Here is a 19,479-nt window from a genome sequence, read left to right as displayed (position 1 = left end):
GATTATCTGTAATTTTTTTTCAATCAAATTATTTCTATTGGAAATTTTTTTTTAAAGAAAACACGCTTGCCGGACATTAGTCTAGTTAATGTGAAATTGTGGTCACTAGCTTAATCGCAACTTGTGGTCTCGGGGAGCCCACACTTGGACTTTTTTTCTTTATTAGATTTATGATTTTTTTTTGTGGACGGAACCTTTCCCGTAAGGGTTAAAACCGAGGTGATGTTAACCAATCCTTTTTTATTAGGGTCGAGCATTTTTTATTTGGTCTGATTTTAAATTAAAATAAATAATTAAATTAATTTTTTTTTTTAATTTTTTGAATCAAACCGAATTGAAAACCGGTTCAAACCGATTAATTTCTGTTCGATTTGGTTCAATCGATTTCAAACTTTAGAAATCAAAACTGAACTGAACTGAAATTTTTTTGTAATTTTTTAATCAGTTAATTCAGTTTTTTTTTTCAGTTCGGATTTTTCAGTTAATTTTTTTTTATTTTCTCGATTTAATCAGTTTATCGATTTTTTTACTCACCCCTATTCTCTATATAAGCCAGGTTAAGAAGGCCGGCATTTGCCAAGCATCTTACTTTCACGCAGAAATCTGGAAGCTATGTATTTCCTCTCTTATCACTATTTCATGGTACTAGTCCTCTGTGCTTTAGCATTCTTCATACAGCAATATTTGGTCTATGCAGGTTAGTGTTTCGAGAACCCAATGTTACTGTGGCTCCTCATGGCTCTCAAGTCACCATATGCTCATCACTTGCTATTTGCAGATGTTTTTGCTATCTTTGCATATATCCAGCTTGTAAATCTGCTAGTAATATGCAGCTCTGATCTATCAGGGAAAAAACAGATTCAACAAAGCAAATGTTTTATGCAGCTCTTTTAAGGATATGCCACGGCAGTAACATCTATAATGGCATTTTAAATGATTTCTTTCCTTTCTTGTTTTCACCAGGAATGAATTTTTATTATCATATTGAGTCACATGCATTCTCCTAATTAATGGATGATTTTAATTTGCAGATAGATGGGTCAGTAGGAAATCGAAAGGAAAGATGAGTCCTCCAGAAGTCAATTCCAAAGAACCAAACCAAACGCAGAGCATGTTTCCACTTCTGCACTTGCCGCTTGGACCCCTTCATGCATAGAGCTACAAGGCAGGAGGATCCCATGTTGTTGTCATCGTCCTTTAATCATAAGCCCTTGAACATTTATTTATACTTGCGGGGTTTTTATTCTGTAATTTTATTTTCCTACTATATATATGTACCTCTTGAGTTAATGACGCTTGTAAGAAAGAAAAGATCTTTATCTTTTGAGTAAATTATAAGTTACCGTGTGTTTTTAAGAAAATATATATGTCTTCAAGGATGATACTTAAATACTTATATATGTCTCGGCCGATTCTCAGCAGATGCGATCTCAGTAGCAACTCTCAACTTTCCATTAATGCCTCTCATATCTGCTTCTTATCTGTTTAGCAGATTGGCTTTCTTTTATACTTAAATATTTCTTTTACAGGAGACTAGTTAGCAACCATGCAGTCTTCAAATTTGAGTTGTTGGTTTTTTGGCTTTGTTTAGCAGCTGTAGGCGAAACTCCTTTATGTTTTGCTTTTTTTTTTTTAAAAAAAAAAGAATGCTTCCTTTTTATGTCAATGATACCAGCTAATACCTTGACTTATTTGAATTTATGATTTTGTTAATCAAGACTTGCTTTTAATCTTTACATTGCTTTCATGAACGAAGTATTATTAACGTAACATTGTAAAAAAAATGCTTTCTTGAGATGGGGTCTTGGAATCATGACTTGTTGTCTTGGAATTTAACCTGGAAAAGGCATCTGGGAACTCAAGAACAGGATCATCTGAATCTTCTTATCACAATGCTGAATAGAGTCTCTTTGAAACAACACCAAGAAGACTCTAAACTTTGGGAAATAGAAAAAACTGGCAAATACATAGTCAAATCTTGTAACACCCTCATTGACAGAATTGCTTATTCAGGTGTGTCCTCTTTCTCTCATCTTCTTTAGAAATATACAGTCCCTTCAAAAATAGAAGTTTTCACATGGTTATGGCTATTCATGGTAGACCATGCACAAGAGATTTCCTTGTGAGAAGAAACTTAATTGACATTGATAGTAGGATGTCCTTTTTGTAATTCTGATAGGGAAACTATTGAGCATCTATTGCTTTACTGTCATGAAGTCTGGAAGTTACGAACCAAATTTCTGTTTTGGATAGGTTTGCAATGGCGTATGCCTAGTTCTTTAGAATCTCTTATGACACAGTGGAGCGTCCTTATGGCGAGTTCCAACGTAAAGCTCTTTTCTCTTTGGATCATGGTATCATGTGGGGCATTTGGTTGGCAAGAAATCAAGCAATCTGTGAAGATGTTATGCCGGATTGGAACTCGGTTTTCTGAACTGATATTACATCATCTTTCTCTTTGGTTAAAATTAGCAGAATGGATTTTTTCGTACTCAGGCTTAGATTTGCTTAGAGGTTCTGAAGGCTTGCTGAGTTGGACTAGCAAGTCTTGATTTCATCCCCCTTCTTGCATCGTCCTTGCCTCCTTGGCTGCTGTGGGTTCTTGGCTCTTCTATTTTTATCTTTATATGCTTGTATACCTAGCTCTTTTCAGTTCTGTTTGTAATCTTTCTTGCTACTTGTCTTATTCTGGCACTAGCTTTTTTATATGATATATCACCTCGATTATTATAAAGAAAAAAAAGAGTTGTTTTTTAATGTAAGGGGAGATGGACAGAAATAGACATAGAATTACATTATTGCGTTCAAAAGTCTAATAATATGCAGAGCATTATTCTTTGAACTCATTTACTGAAAAAAGATTTGATCGTTGACGAATTATATATTAAGTATGGATGAGCATATTAATAGGTGGTAGCTGATTTAGTTTAGTATTTAACTAGTTAGCTTACGCGTGTTAATTATGTCATTGATTTATTTTTTATTTTAATAAAAAAAATTAATAAAGATCTAAGACCTGAAAACATTGGTCCGACTGCAACATCAGATTCAAGAGCGTTGAGTTTGGTTGCAATGCCCAACCTAACAATAATATTTATAATATTAATCATAATATTTAACTTATCTGCTAAAAATTTTATGTGTTTTAATTTAAAAAAAAATTATAATTTTTTTTCAATAGTAATAATAGTTTTTTAAAATTTATTAATGGTAATAATAATAATAATAATAATAATAATAATAATAATAATTTTTAATTTTACATTTCAAATCAAATATATGTTTGTTTTCAATATTGATAATAATTGTTTTTTCAAATTTATTAACTATTTTATTAATAATATTAATTCTAATAAAAATAATAATATTTATAACACAAATGATAGTATTTTTAATATTAATATTTTTAATTATAATAAAAAAATAATATTTATAATACAAATAATTATATTTTTTATATTAATACTTTTAATTATATTTTATATTAATACTTTTAATTATATTTAGAAATCCAAGATCCAAGAACCTTAGGTCTGATGCAGAATCCATTAGCTCTGAGTTAAAGGTTGTCAAAAATATATTTTTAAAACGGTACGGAAAATCTAAAATAAATTTGGATAGTAAAAATGAATCGTAAAATTATAAGAATTTTTTTTTTTCATATAGAATTCAAGCACTTTAAAATAAACAATTCAAATAAAAATCCATGCATGATTCAAATACCTTAAAATATATAATTTAATTCATACATAATTTAAATAATTTTTCATTAACTAATAATTAATAAATTTAAAACAAACAATCTAAATATAAAAACACTCCAATAACCAACTCAAATCAATCCTGTCAGCATTTCTACCTGAGGGACACTTTTACCAACATTTGTAAAGTAAACCTAGCCATTTGAAAGCATCGGTGCCAAACTTCACTTCATAAAATATAGAGTTGATAGTGGCACTTTTACCAACACCTTTCTTTCCGAGAACCATAATTGTACAAGAGAAATCAAGGGGTTCCTGACCAGCAGCCTCAGGAGTCAAGACGTTCTGTCATGGCACGATCAAAACCAGCAACACAACCACCATTTCTACCTCGCAGCCACTCAGCTAATCTCAGTCTGTATAAAACATGTGCAACGACAACATTATGGGTAGTCTACCCAAGTCTATATGCAAGTCGCAACACTTTTACCAACACCTTTCCAATAACCATAATTGTACAAGAGAAATCAAGGGGTTCCTGCCCAGCAACCTCAAGAGTCAAGATGCTCTGCCATGGCACTGGCACGATCAAAACCAGCAACACGACCACCATTTCTACCTCACAGCTGCTCAGCTAATCCCAGTCTGTATAAAACCTGTGCAACAACAACATTATAGGGAGTCTGCCCAAGTCTATATGCAAGCCGAAAAAATTTCACCCTGATCATCTGAAGTTTTTCACGCGTCTCATCAAACTCTTCTGATTCCCTGTTTGTAGGATCTTCAATCTGTTGGGATTGCGTATGAGAAACAGTTCCATTAGCACGAAGGTGCGGGGTTGCCCTGGGTGCAGGTTCCAATAGTGGTGCAACATGCCCAAGGCCAGTTAGATGAGAAGGTGAGGGGGCTGCACTCAGAGACTTTGCATATGAAGATGCAATCTCAGGCATTGCTGGAGATTTGAGAATCAGAGAATGTGAGATTTGGAGAAAGGGGAAAGGAGAATTTTATGAGACAAACGGGATGGAGAGAAGAGGACTAAGAAGAGTCAATAATTTTTATTAATTTTTTCCAACTTGGTAAAATCGATTTTGATCGAGTTTGTTGGTTTTTGAGTTTTTTACCCGATTTTATATGTTATATCTGTGTTGACTCCTAAAATCATACGATTTTACGAATTAATTCGCAAGTTTGATAACCATGCCTGGGTCCTGACGCTGGACCAAATAGAATTGAGTCCTAACATAAAATCCATTAGCATTGGATACTGATGCAGCAGCCTAAAAGAATTGGGTTCTGATGAAGAACTAATAGTCTTGGGTCAAACATGGTGTAAGATCCAAAGGATTTGAGTCTGCACTTTAGCCACACCCAAGCTATTTAGGTGAGGTACCCCTTTCAAGTCTGGAAAAGGATATCTGATCCAAGTTAATAATAATAATAATAATTGATTCTATGTTTTTTTTTATAGTAATATATAATAGTTTTTACAAATTTAATAATATTAATGAATATAATAATATTTACAATGTTAATAATAATATTAAATTCGACTGACCTAAGTTTTTATAATATTTATAATACAAATAATACTATTTTTAATATTAATACTATTAATTATAATAAAAATAATAATATTTACAACACAAATAATAATTTTTTTATATTAATACTATTAATTATTATAAAAATGATAATATTTATAACATAAATAATACTATTTTTAATATTAATACTTTTAATTATAATAAAAATAATAATATTTATAACACAAATAAGTTCTATTTTTTATATTAATACTTTTAATTACAATAAAAAAATATTTATAATACAAATAATAATATTAATAATAATAAAATTTAAAATATTTATAATACAAATAATAATTTTCTTGCATATAGCTGCACAGCAGCCAGATCGGTGGGGTCTGGCTAGGTAGCCATACCCAGCCCTTTTTTGAAGTGTTTCTTATAATATTTATAATACAAATAATACTATTTTTAATATTAATACTATTAATTATAATAAAAATAATAATATTTATAACACAAATAATAATTTTTTTATATTAATACTATTAATTATTATAAAAATGATAATATTTATAACATAAATAATACTATTTTTAATATTAATACTTTTAATTATAATAAAAATAATAATATTTATAACATAAATAAGTTCTATTTTTTATATTAATACTTTTAATTACAATAAAAAAATATTTATAATACAAATAATAATATTAATAATAATAAAATTTAAAATATTTATAATACAAATAATAATTTTCTTGCATATAGCTGCATAGCAGCCAGATTGGTGGGTCTAGTTGGGTATGGCTACCCAGCCCTTTTTTGAAGTGTTTTGTCAGTCCTAACACTATTGAGTCCTGCTGGGCAGGAGGACCCAACGTTGTTGGCTCTTTTTGAAAAAGTTTTGGGTCTGGCTTTGAAGCCACACCCAACAATGTTAGGTTCATCTATGAAGTCAGGCCCAATAGCTTTTGGCAAAGGAGGTAATGCCCCCCCTCCCAAGCTGCAATTCTTGACAAAAAAAAAACACAACCCCCCCCCAAGGCTCTACAATATTTATAACACGAATAATACTATTTTTTATATTAACACGTTTAATTATAGTACAAATAATATTATTTATAACACAAATAATACTATTTCTAATATTAATACTATTAATTATAATAAAAATAATAATATTTATAACACAAATAGTACTATTTTTTTATATTAATACTTTTAATTATAATAAAAAATATTTATAATAGAAATAATACTATTTTTTATATTAATACTTTTAATTATAATACAAAAAATAATATTTATAATACAAATAATATTTTTACTATTAATAATAATAAAATTTATAAAATTTATAATATATATATATAATAATATCCTTGGGTGTGGCATAGCTAGAGCCAGCCTCTTTTTGAAGTGTTTTGGGTCTGGCGCCGTAGGACCCAACGATGTTGGCTCCTTTTGGAAATGTTTTGGGCTTGGCTTAACATCTAGACCCAATAGCTTTTGACAGAGGAGGCAATGCCCCCAGCTGTAATTGTTGACCCAAAACACAACAAAGTGTTCATTTCCTAGGCTGCCGCTAAGCTCACGGGTCTGGCCCTAGTGCCAAAGCTTGAAGCTGAGTGCCAGATGTCTGCTTCCTGGGTCGTGGAACCTCACCAAAATCTGAACTGACCATTTTCTTCCCACCCCCCTGCAATCTTTGCAACTTTTTATGGCAAGGGCAACCCTGTCATTACATCTCCCTAATTTACAGTGCTTTTAGCAAAGAGCAAACCAAAACAGTGTAGTTCATAATGAAAACACTCATAGTCTACAGTAACTTCGCTACAGTAAAACATTGATCCCTTTTACTTATAGTTAATTAGCAGCCTTCTAAATAAGCCATAAGATGTCAAGCTGAATATTAGTATTAAAGTTTGCAATTTTTTTCTTGATACTAGCAAGTCAATTCGATTTTTCTAATTAAAAAATTATTGAAAATTTCAAGCATAAATAAATTTTATAATTATTATTTACTAGTATAGTTATTATTTAATAATTAGTATAGTTATTATACTAGTTATATATTATTTTTAGACCAATTAAATAATATCACGATAATGAAACAAAAAAACAAAGGTTAGTAATATTTTACATGATTTGAAAATAAATAAATTGTTATAAAATCATATATTGTATGTGGATGTTTAGATGTCTTCCTACACCCCTTTATTATTATGTTCATTCATCATCATGAAGTTCATTTGAATATCTTCAAGTTCATTTGAATCTACATCTTCTTATGACCTTTGAGCTTAAAAATATTTGTGTACATGTACCTATAAATAGGAGCATTGTTGAAAGGATATGATATATACATATAATTATAAATTCATATAAAATAAAAGTGTTTTCTCTTCATCCCCTTAATCTTCATTGTTCTTATATATTTTATTTACTCTTTATTAATTATATTGTTATATTATTGTATGCTTCATGATACATAGTTTTACAACACGTTATCATCATGAATTGCTCCTCGCTTTCATCTTCAAGAAGACAATCATATTTGGTAAGAAGTAGAAGCATGAATTTCACTACAACATGTCGCGGGTGCGCGACGTCGCGGCGATCGCCCACCCTCAAATGTGTAATGGGGGGATATATATCTGGTAAATATGGCGAGACAAGGAATTCTTTGTCTCTTATCAATGAAAAAAGGTGTGGGAGTTGCCACCTAGTATTTTGGTCACTAGGAACCCTAATTGGTCTCAGAGATCAGGCACGGGGACTGGTTGCGTAAAAGGAATGTATTAGCACCCCAAATACACCCTACCTAAGGTAAGCTGCATTGTTTATTTGTCTGATAAAATTCAAGGTCTCGTTGTGTTTACTAGTTGTTGGTTCGTCTATGGTTCAAGAAAAGACCTCCTCAATAAGGAGGTCCTTATCTTATCGGGTAAAACCTAACCGTTCTAACATCTATGTATGTTGGTCCGTTTATGGTTCAAGAAAAGTCCTCCTCAATAAGAAGGTCCTTATCTTATCGGGTAAAACCTAACCGTTCTAACGTCTATATAAAAAAAACCATATTTTTAATATCATGAATATGTTTTATGTATAAATTCATAATCCCAAATACTAAAAAAGACCAAAAGATTTTTTAGAATTTTTGAAATATTGGCCTAGTTTTCATGGCTTGAATAAACTGGTTATTAAAGCCAAAATGCATGCTAATACATATATTGTTTTGAAATTTTCTTTGTTGTGGGAAAAATATGATGTTATAATATTTATATATATATATTGGAGAGACTAGGCCGTATTTTAAAACAAAAAAAACATTTTTTTTATTATGTATTTTTTGATGTTTTGACGAAAACCGGGTATTTTAATACTGAATTTATATCTCTACGGTATAAAAATACAACCCAATATCCTGCAAAATTGGTAGAAAAAGATGCAAGAAAATCACATTTTTTAAAAAAATGATTTTGGAAATTTTTTTTAATATTATTTTTTTTGTTTTTTTTTTAAAAAATATAATACACACACACACACACACATATATATAATTCACGTCCTGCATCAACAGTAGGACGTGAATTATATTTCACGCCTACTGTTCATGCAGTGAACAGTAGGTAAGGAAGAAGAAGAAGAAAAGGAAGAAGATGAAGGAGGAGGAAAGGAAGAGGGGCTCACTTAGCCGAAGGGGTTGTGGCTGCTGTGATGAGGTGGTTCAGCCGGTGGTTGTAGCAGTGGAGTTGGAGGAAGACGGCGTCGGTTTCCTGTGGCAGAGGGAGAAAGAATAAGAAGAAAAATCTGCAGAAATTGGGCGAAAATGCTGGTTTTTGTCTGACTTTGGACCCGAACGTTTTCCTCCTCAGATCATCAAATCCAACTCTATTTATAGGAAGTAGAAGAGGGCAATCTTGTCTACGTTGTGGAAAAAATACAGCCCCTGATTCAGTTGGGAAGCATCTCAACCGTTGGCTCAAAGTGTCCACCTCGAGCTGCCAAATTTGGCAGCTCAAGGCTTTGAACTGCCCGAGGTGGCCATTTTGAGCCACTCAACGGAGCCGTTTCTAACTTTTTCGACCCGACCGGACCATTCTCCGGGATAAAAAGGTTTCATGTGGACATATTGGTGCATGCTTTGTCGGATTTAGGGGTCAAACGAGGCAGAAAACACGCCTGGAAGTCGGCCACTCGGGCAGCTCGGTGGGGAAGAAAATGAACAGTTCCTGCCCCTTTTCAAATCAGTCCTCCAGTTTTCAATTTCTTCAATTTGGCCCCGGATCAAATCCAATACAGCCCCCTCTTATTTACGCGCCTTTTCCAAATTGGTCCCTAGTTTCGGATTTTCTCAATTAAGTCCCTAATTGGCCCTTAAACTTCAATATGTATGCAATTAGGCCCTTGATTTAACCAAATCAACTCTCAAAAATTATAATTTAACCCCAGAACTTTAATTTCTTCCAATTAAAGCCTAAATTGACTTAAAAAACTCAATTTTCCTTGCAATCAAAACCTCTATAAATTCAAATAAACCTTCAATAAAATCCAATTGAGTCCATAAACCCCAACTTTGGCCCTTTTCTCTTCAAATTAAATTTTCTCTTTCAACAAGGCTCTCCTCCTTCAAGAATATACTGTTAAAAAATTCACTCCTTGCATTTCTGAGCCTCCTTAATCAATTTTTTTCTGATTCTTTCTGAGCGCTCCCACCTCTTATTTTTCTAATTTTTCTCCGGCTATATATTTTTATTTTTGTGGGGGGACCCAAAAATAGGTTACAACACAACATTTAACAGTTTTCCCGATGATCATTTTCCATTCGTGTAAGATTACCATTCTATCAGTAAAACTTTTATTGACAACTTCCCTGACGGAATTTGTTCGTTGGAATACCATTCGTCGGTGATTCCATGTTCGATCGCTACTCTTGTCGGTAAAAAAAGATAACAAATGGTTTTATAGACAGAAAATGCGTGCAAAACAAATATTCCCGCTGGAAATATACTGACAAAATTATTCCATCTGGATTCCCAATAGTAAATCATTTGTCGGACCACGACGTCGGTGATTGTGGTATATTTAGTATATATTTCACAACTCTCTGTGAAATACCAACGAACAGATTCCGTCTATAGAAGTGTCGGTGATTGTGGAATATTTAGTAAATATTTCACAACTCTTTGTGAAATTCCAACGGACAGATTCCATCTGTAGAGATGTCGGTGATTGTGGCATATGTAGTAAATATTTTGCATCTCTCTGTGAAATACCAATAGAATAATTTCATCTGTAAATCTGTCAGTTATAATTTTAAAATATTTTTAAAAATAAAATTGCGTAGAATAAATAATACAAAATTATATAGAATAATAGTAAAAAAAAGCAATTAAGCAAATAAAATTGTATAAAACATTAAAATTATAAAAATAAAGTTAAATAATATTCATCCAAATATTCATTACAATTCTAAAGTGTTTCCAAAAACAAAATTAAACTAGAACAATGGCGGAGCTGGAGTTGGAGAAGGAGGAGGAGGCTAATCGTTCCCGGGACCAGCCAAAAAAGGGACGCACACGTATCACCCATCTGTGATCTCATGTCCATGACGAGCTGGTAGAGTTGTTCATAATTCGCTGACAGTTGCTGATATTGTTGTTTCAAGGCCACGATCTCCTCAGACTGAGTGCTCGATAATGATTAGGAGCTCTCAACGGTCGAGACACTATAGGCCACCCGCAAGTTATCGGTCGTGGTGTTGGAGAATCCGTACACCTAATTTTTATCAGGTCTACCAAACGATCCTGCCTCCATCCATAAATTCGAATCGAAATATGGGTGGGTCGAAGGATCGTCCCTGTATCTCTCCCTCAACCGACTATTATATGTCTCCTGAAAATTAAAAAAGAAATCATCATGTTCAATTCAAGATAATAATTATTTACAAAATAAAATGGTTGAATGAAAATATCACAAAGTGTTGAGCGTGATTGTCGATGAACTGTTGCACCCCCCTTTGGTGGTCTACACTCCGCACGTGCGTCTTCACAAATAGCTCCATTGGGCTCGGCTCATGTCCAAGAGACGTATCCTGTAAGGAAAAAAATGTTGCAAGTTAAATATATTTATAAATAAAAACAAATTAATTAATGATAGATTTCATTAAAATTAATCTTACCATCTGTTTCGCATTTGCAGTGAATGGAATGGAGCTGCTGGTGTGCGTGGTCACCAAACCATGAATTTGCCGATTCATAAATTAAGAAAAACAATGAAAACACTTTATGAATTACATTATATCTATAATATCTAACTGATATGACCAAAAGATTGATGTCTTCTCCCAAGTACAGGAGTGTCGAAGTAATAAATAACTTGGCAAGATCGGGTTCGAACCATAGGGAGGTTAACTATAATAATAATAATAATAATAATAATAATAATAATGAGTTAAAGAGAATTTTGAGATTTGATATTAATGTGAGGATTAAACAATGATAAAAACAAATGTCAAGGTTAGAGGATCCACTAATGGTATTTCAAATAAGTATAATATAAACTTCTTTTATTACTCAACTGAAAACCACACACAAAGGAGGTTCCAATTAGATGATTTGTCATTAATAGCTCATTATAAATTATGAACATGATCATATTAGTTATCTTATTTAAGTAACACCAATACTTTTAAATATTGTTAGGAATTCATGATACTAACTTATGTTCACAACAAATCAAGTTCCTTTCATAGCACATGTGTCGGTTATACCACACAGTTGGCTATGAAGGATCAAACATTTATTGTACCATGTGTTATACAACACAAATCTAGATTAACCATTTAACAAGTAAGTTATTAAGAATTAATAAGATAAAAATGATAAGACATGTTAATAGCAAACTTTCTTGGATGTAAGCATTGAAGTCCATATTAAGTTTATATTATACATATCCTAGCACCATTAGTGAAACCTTTTCACCTTGACATATTAAACTTAGCTAAACATTATGAAGAAGATAAACATAAATAAACAAGATGAGAACATAATTATATAAGTATAGTAAAGGAAATGAAATGCATAAACAAGATATTAATGAAACTATAACATGAAATAAAACTAGAACATTAAAACTACAAAGAAAAAAAGCAAGTAAGGAAATGATCTTGATCTGAAAACCAATATGCCTAAATGCATGGCAAATGCCTCATTTTATAGGCTAAAATTCAGAACTATTGATTTGATGACTAATTGTTGAGTGAGTGGCCACCTCTTGACTTGGTAAAAATCCTTATCTTCTCGTCTGCAAAAATCGTCATTGCTAACATTAGAATTTGAATAAATAGTCTTCATGAAAGTTCTGGAAATTGTCTTAGCTTTCCAACAAAACAAGAATGAGGTCATTTGGACTTTTAGAACTTGAGATATGGGCTAAACACTAAACAGTGTCTAGGCTGCAAGACAGATTCTGACTTATCTGTTGTTGCTACAATTGGAACTTGCTACAAGACAGACTCTTCATGAAAGTTTTAGGCCTATGTTTTAGCTTTCTATCCATATAAACCAGACCTAAATCTAAGTTTTACAGCTCTAGTTATGATCCAATAACTGAATGGTGTTCTAATTTGAATTCAATTAGCATCCCTTTTCTAAGATTAACCCTCTTTTTGTCTTCTTAATTTCAGTAGTTAAACTTATCAATCAATCATTTAATTTATGTGATAAACATGCATTTAGAATGAACATTTACCATAAATTAAAGGTATCTTATATTATCAGACTTGTTATTATAAAACATGCTCTAGTTAAGAAGTTATTGATACTTCAAGTGCAAAATGATGATATAAAACCTTGATAAACATATACTTTTAAGTACTAATCACTAACCTCTCGAATGGATACATTCATTTATAGTGGACTGGTCCTCCAACTTTTGTCTCATACGGTAAATGAATGGGTAGATGCTCCATAGAGTCAAAAAATGATATAGGAAATACCATCTCAAGTTTGCATATTGTCTTGATGGTATTCATTTCAAGCTGCTCAATGTCAATTATATGCAACTTGCTGGAGCATATATCTTTAAAGAAATGACTAATTTCCGTGAGTGCATAACATATACCCTTTGGAAACAAATCACGATAAGCTAATGGAATAGGTGTTTGCATAAATACGTGGAATTCATAGCTCTTCATTCCATACAAACTGCATTTCTCCAGATTAACAAACCTTGATATGTTCGAGGCATGTCCATCGGGAAAACATAGACTCTTAAGCCATTGGTAGACTAGTTGTTGTGTATTTTCCTCTAACACGAAGCTTGCTCTGAGTTTTGTGACCCGTGACTTATCAAAACCCAACTCCATATTTTTACGGTTATGGAACAATGCTATATCCATTCTAGCCTTGATGTTGTCCTTTGTCTTCCCCTTCACATCCATGACGGTGTTGAAAATATTCTCAAACATGTTATTTTCTATGTACATGATGTCAAGGTTATGGCAGAGGAAATTGGTCTTTCAATAAGAAAGCTCCTAGAAATTGCTTCGTTTAACCCAGTTGTGGGTCAAACCAATATCAGGAAACTTCTACTTACCAGATTGGAAACTAAACACAATGTCACCATACTCTGATACAAGATCATGCAATTCTTCACCAGAAAGACGCGGGGGTGCAACATCCTTTTCAACTCTCCCAATAAAGAAATCATTTAAGTTCTTTCTATACCTGTGATTTGTTAGCAAGAAACGACGATGATAGTTTAAAAAAGAAGTTTTACTCCATTTGTTAGCGTGAATGCCTTGTTGTTTTTTATGCAGTATGAACATTGATCTCGTACCTGTCGTATGGCTAAACATCTTATTGATTTATATCAATCCTCATTAAAAGGAAAGGAGAAGAACATAAAAATAAAATTTTCTCACCCACATCAAGGTAATGATGATATTTATCCTTTGGATATGACACACCTTGATGTTATAGATTTTTTTTAGAAAATAGATGACAATGTTAATATTTCTCGTAATGATAATAATTAGTTAATATAAAAATTTCATAATTTAAAATTATGTTTATCCTTTCAATGTGTTTCCTTTATGCTAGTATATTTCAATGTATTTTGTTTTCTTCCTTTCATGTTGGCTAATTTAATGAAAAAATTGTGTTATACTAATTATATCTTATTATGAACTTATTATATATTTATTCCTTTTTTCATGAAGAAAATATGGATTCACATCATGATGTAAATAAGCCCAATATTAGTGGTGGAAATATATGCTTAGTAGATAGTGCAACGACACATACCATTCTCAAGCATAAGCAATATTTTTCAACTATGAGAATGATGAAAGTGAAAGTGACATGATCAAAGAGTTGATGTCTTTTCTCAAGTACAGAAGTGTCAAAGTAATAAATAATCCGGCAAGACCAGAGTCGAACCACAAGGAGGTGAACTATATAAATTATAAATAATAATGATGATGATGATTGTTGCTACCCTTTCGCTAGAACCCCCATTCCCCTCTCAACCGTTCCACCATCGCCATCTCTCCTCCAAAACGCAGCAATTCCCCTCTCTGTTAGTCCTCCATCTCCATTCTTCCCTTACAAAAAAACCTCATTAAAGCCACAACCCCTTTCTCCTCTTACCCATAACCAACCATTTTCCCCTGGACCCGCCATCTCCAACCATCCCAGCCTCCCACAGCAACCCATGTACACTCACACCATTTTCCCCAAACCATGACCACCATCTCCTCCCGAACTTGTCTCCCTCTCACCGAGAGCCCCTGTAAGCACCAACCCTCACTCGCCTTTCTTACCGTGAGAATGCACTAGCCATAACAACAACAACCATCTCTTCTCAGTAGAAGACGGATGCGAGTGAGAGGAAGGACAAACAGAAAAAAAACAAAAGAGAGGGTGGAAGACATAAAATACAGAGGGAGAAACAGGGGAAGCACGGGAAAGAAAACCAGAGAACAAACAAATGAAGAAGAACACAACAGAGACGAGCAGAAGAAAAGAACATAAACAGAAGAAAACACAGAGGGACCAACCAGCACGCCCTCGCCATCGCCTTCATCCTTTCGTTTCCGTCTCCAGTTTCTTCTTCTCCAGCGGTGCAACGTTTTCTTCCATAGGTATTAGCCGAAGCAGCAGCCCACAGGAAAACAGAGAAATAGCAAGAAAACACAGAGGGAAGAACATCCATTTCATTGGCACATCACACCTTCATCATCGTCTTCGTCATCTCTAGAGAAAGCATCGGCAATGTTGCTACCCAATTTTTGACCCATGTTTTGATAAATTTTCAGAAAATCTAAAAATAGCGAAAAGCATTGAAAACCCAAAAAATACATTTTTTAATACATTTGCATCGTTTTTAGCATTTTCAGCGTCGTCTAAAAAGAATTTAAATTTTCAAAGGTCTTTCGAACGCGTTCAACTTTTAACGCGTTAATTTTAAAATCATTGATTTTCCTCATTGAGTCGACGTTGATATTTGCTCGCTTTCAAAAATACAAAAAAAATAAGAAAAATCAAAATTTACAAAAAAAAAAGAGGAAAAGAGAAGGAAAGAAAAGTTGAGGGACTAGTTTGAAAACCTAGCAAAATTTTTCCTATAAATACCATGCTATACTGAATTTTCAAAGGGGGGGTCAATTTTGGAAACATCAAAAAAATACAAAAAAACAACCTAAACCTAAACCTATCTCTAACCCCAAAAAAGAAGAAGCCGCCGGCCCCCTCCAGGCTTTGGAATTTTCCTTCTTCTTCTTTCAGCCGGAGACCCACACACGGCCTCCCTTTCCTTTCATCTTCACCTCAGCTTCTCCCCCACACAGCCGCTGACCCTCCTTCCCCACAAACCAGAAACCAGCCGCTCAAGCCTCCTCTCCCCCCGGGCGATCCCACTGCCAGCTTCCTCTCCTCTCTCCCAGCCGCTGGCCAAGACAGAACCATTCTCTTCGTCATCTCCTCCGGTCGGCAGCAGACCCAGCTCACTGCCTCCAACAGCGCCGTTCCTCACCAGAGATCCACAGGCCTCACAGACGACAGCAGTGAGTCCAACCGCCGCTACCACCGACAGGGGGAAGACCAGCCAGCATCACGTCCACAGACCCCGATCTGTCCGTTCCTCCGCCTCTACATCGACAGCAAGCCCATCTCCACCGCAACTCCAGCAGCCGCAGGTGACAGCAGCAAAGACAACTGAAGCCGACGATCAGACCACCTCATTCTCCTACATCTTAGCCGGCCAGAGCGACAGAAGCACAATCGCCGACAGCCCCTTGGTCACACAGCCCATCGCCTGAAAATAGAGAAGAAGGGGAAACGAAAAGCAAACACTGAGCTGCAGAGAAAAAAACGAACCAGAGAAGCAGATCTGCAAAACAAAAAATATAAAATTGACTGCCTGTGTTCTTTTCTTTGTTTGCAGGTGACGGTGGTTGTCACCACCAGCAGAGAAGGGAAGAAGGGATGAAGCCGCTCCAGATCCCCCTGCTGCCTGGAGTTTCTTGCGGCGGCGCGTGAACCCACGCGCCGCCAGTGATGGTGGCGAGTGGGAAGACGCGCCGCCAGTGTTCACCTGTTCAGAAACCTGGCTCAGCACTGCATGCAGTTTCAAAAAGCTTCTCCAGCACTGTTATGGATTTTTGGGGGGTTTATTTTGTAATTTTTGAATTGTTTAATATTTTTGAAATTGTTTAATGTATTGTTTTGATTTATTTTGAATTTTGGTTAATTGTAAGATGTTAATAGTGTGGATGTGAAAGAAAGAAAAGAATAGAAAATATAGTGAAAGTGTATGTGTGTGTTTGTATTCGTTTTATGTATTATTTTTTTTATAAATAAAATTGCAAAGATTAAAGAAGAATTTAATATTTTGGTTGGATCACGGTCAAGATTTATTAACTTACATGTAAGTTGTATTTCTAATATCCGATGAAAAGACAATTATTAAAACTTTTTTAATACATCAAAATCACGAAGCAGCTTACCTCAGGTAGGGTGCGTTAGGGGTGCTAATACCTTCCCTAACCACAACCAGTCCCTTACCTACGAATCTCTGATAAGACCAGTATATCCGGTTTCCTAGTAGCCTTGAATAAATTACTAGGTGGCGACTCCAACGAACCAATTAAATTCAAGCAAACGCAATAACAACGAGAAGATCGCCAAGCCGATGCCGCGCGGATTTTCTGACGTGCGACAGAATGGCGACTCCACTGGGGAAGGTACTGTTTTTGACAATATTGGACTAAGCTTTGTGTAATTGATGTGTTTAAGTTTTTGCATTTTTATCTTGTTTTATTTTTGTTTTATCCATGCATTTTTAGAATTGTTTCATGCATCACTTGTATTTATTTTTGAAAGCACACACAAGCTTCTAAGTTAGGTGGTGAATTAGCGATCTGCCCTATGACTATTGGTCAGGGTTCAGATGCGTGAAAAACCGAACTCATATCTGAGTGCCTGCTTGGTAATGGTGGGTAGACGTACCTTAACTATTCCTTGCAACGCCCCCATACTGTCTTTATGAAGAACGTCACTGGGCAGATATGAGACCCTTTTGAGACCAGGTAGAGAACCTACCCATGTTCACATAGTGAATAGAACCTGTCCTTAGGTTGTATGTGCTATTTTTATTTGCATCAGGGCAAACCTTTCTTGAAGCATCTTGAACTCAAGACTTGTGGGTGACCCAATGGCCGTCACTCAAAAAAATTTTATTGTAGAGTTTGGGCAAGAATCAAGATTCTTGTTTCATCATACAAGAGTTACGACCATATGTCACCCCTCGAAGGGTGAGTTCTTCATATAGATTACATGTTCATACATTTATCATGCATGTACCATGAGGAAAAATAGGTTCCTTCGTCCGAGGTTTACTACACTGGATGGAAAAAGATGGATAATGAAGAAAGGGGTCAGAGAGAGGCTCATTCTCAAAAGAAAGTTGAGAGCATTAAAGGTGAAGTAGCTAGACTCAGATCTGCTTGAACAAGTGTTGAGCTTCAAATGTAAAGGGAATGTCTGCACAGTCTTCTGTATAAACACTGCTTTCCCACATCCAATTGACGCTGCACCTATCCTTTTCAGTCATGAATAACTGCAGCAATGCCTTCAGTCATCAGCTAATGACAACCTTTGTTCTTGTTCAGTTGCATTGATAATTATTCATCGTCTTCACATCTTCCAATGACACCAAATAACTGCTAGCCTTCTGTGCATGGTGTGATAGCCTTCTTTGACGTTACCCCAACTGTTATCTCAATTCCAGTTCAGCGACACAAGATGTAAAAAAAAAAAAAAAAAAAAAAAAAAAAAACCATGATTCGACATTGAACTTCTACGTTGCAGAGCTCTCTCTATAGAAATTTTTTTAGGGATCTGCCAGTGGGGCATGCAAGAGGGGATGCAGTATTTTCATATGCTACAAAACTTTGTCTCATTAGTTTCAGCACTGAAACACTGGAGTAGGCCGAAGAGTCAGACCTAGTCTGAAAATATGAGCAGTCATCGAACTTTGACGTGGCAGAGCTCTCTCTACAAAAACCCGTTTATGACTCTGCAAGTGGGGAATGCAAGAGGGGATGCAGTAATTTCAAACGCTACAAAACTTTGGCTCATCAGTTTCAGCACTGAAACACTGGAGTAGGCCGAAGAGTCAGACCTAGTCTGAAAACATGAGCAGTCGTCGAACTTTGACGTGGCAGAGCTCTCTCTACAAAAACCCGTTTATGGCTCTGCAAGTGGGGAATGCAAGAGGGGATGTAGTAGTTTCAAACGATATAAAAAGTTACCCCACCAGTTTCAGCATCGAAACACTGTAGTAGGCAGAAAAGCCAAACTTGAGCTAGAAAACAGGAGCAAATATAGAACTTCACCGTGGCAGAGCTCTCTCTGCAGAAATCTGTTTGTAGATCTGCAAGTGGAGAATCCAAGAAGGGATGCAGTAGTTTCTGATCATCTATAATTTTCTCTCATCGGTGTTAGCTTGAAAATGCAAAAGTAGGGAAAAGAGACAGACCTCGGCTGAAAAATAGAAAGAAGATTGAAACTTCAACAGAGCAGAGCTCCCTCTACAGGTGTCTGTTTGCTGCACCGTCAGTGAGGAATCAAAGAGGAGACAAAGGAGTTTTAGATTCATCAGGTTCTCTTCCAGTTTTGACAATGTGTGATTCCACACGTCGGTAATGGCGATGCCACATGTTTCTGGGCACTGCC

The 19,479-nt window shown here is 34.7% G+C and overlaps 1 long non-coding RNA gene across 1 annotated transcript; it reads left to right on the top strand.

The window, feature by feature from the left end:
* Nucleotides 1-545: 545 nt before the first annotated feature.
* Nucleotides 546-1,361, top strand: LOC133677910 (uncharacterized). The gene is made up of 2 exons (XR_009835860.1): nt 546-697; nt 1,032-1,361. It is a non-coding gene; the product is annotated as an uncharacterized LOC133677910 (long non-coding RNA).
* Nucleotides 1,362-19,479: the final 18,118 nt, after the last annotated feature.

Source organism: Populus nigra, chromosome 18 (assembly GCF_951802175.1).
Source record: "Populus nigra chromosome 18, ddPopNigr1.1, whole genome shotgun sequence".
NCBI lineage: Eukaryota > Viridiplantae > Streptophyta > Magnoliopsida > Malpighiales > Salicaceae > Populus > Populus nigra.
Note: the sequence above shows the minus strand (reverse complement) of the source record. Positions and strands in the feature narration are given on the sequence as shown.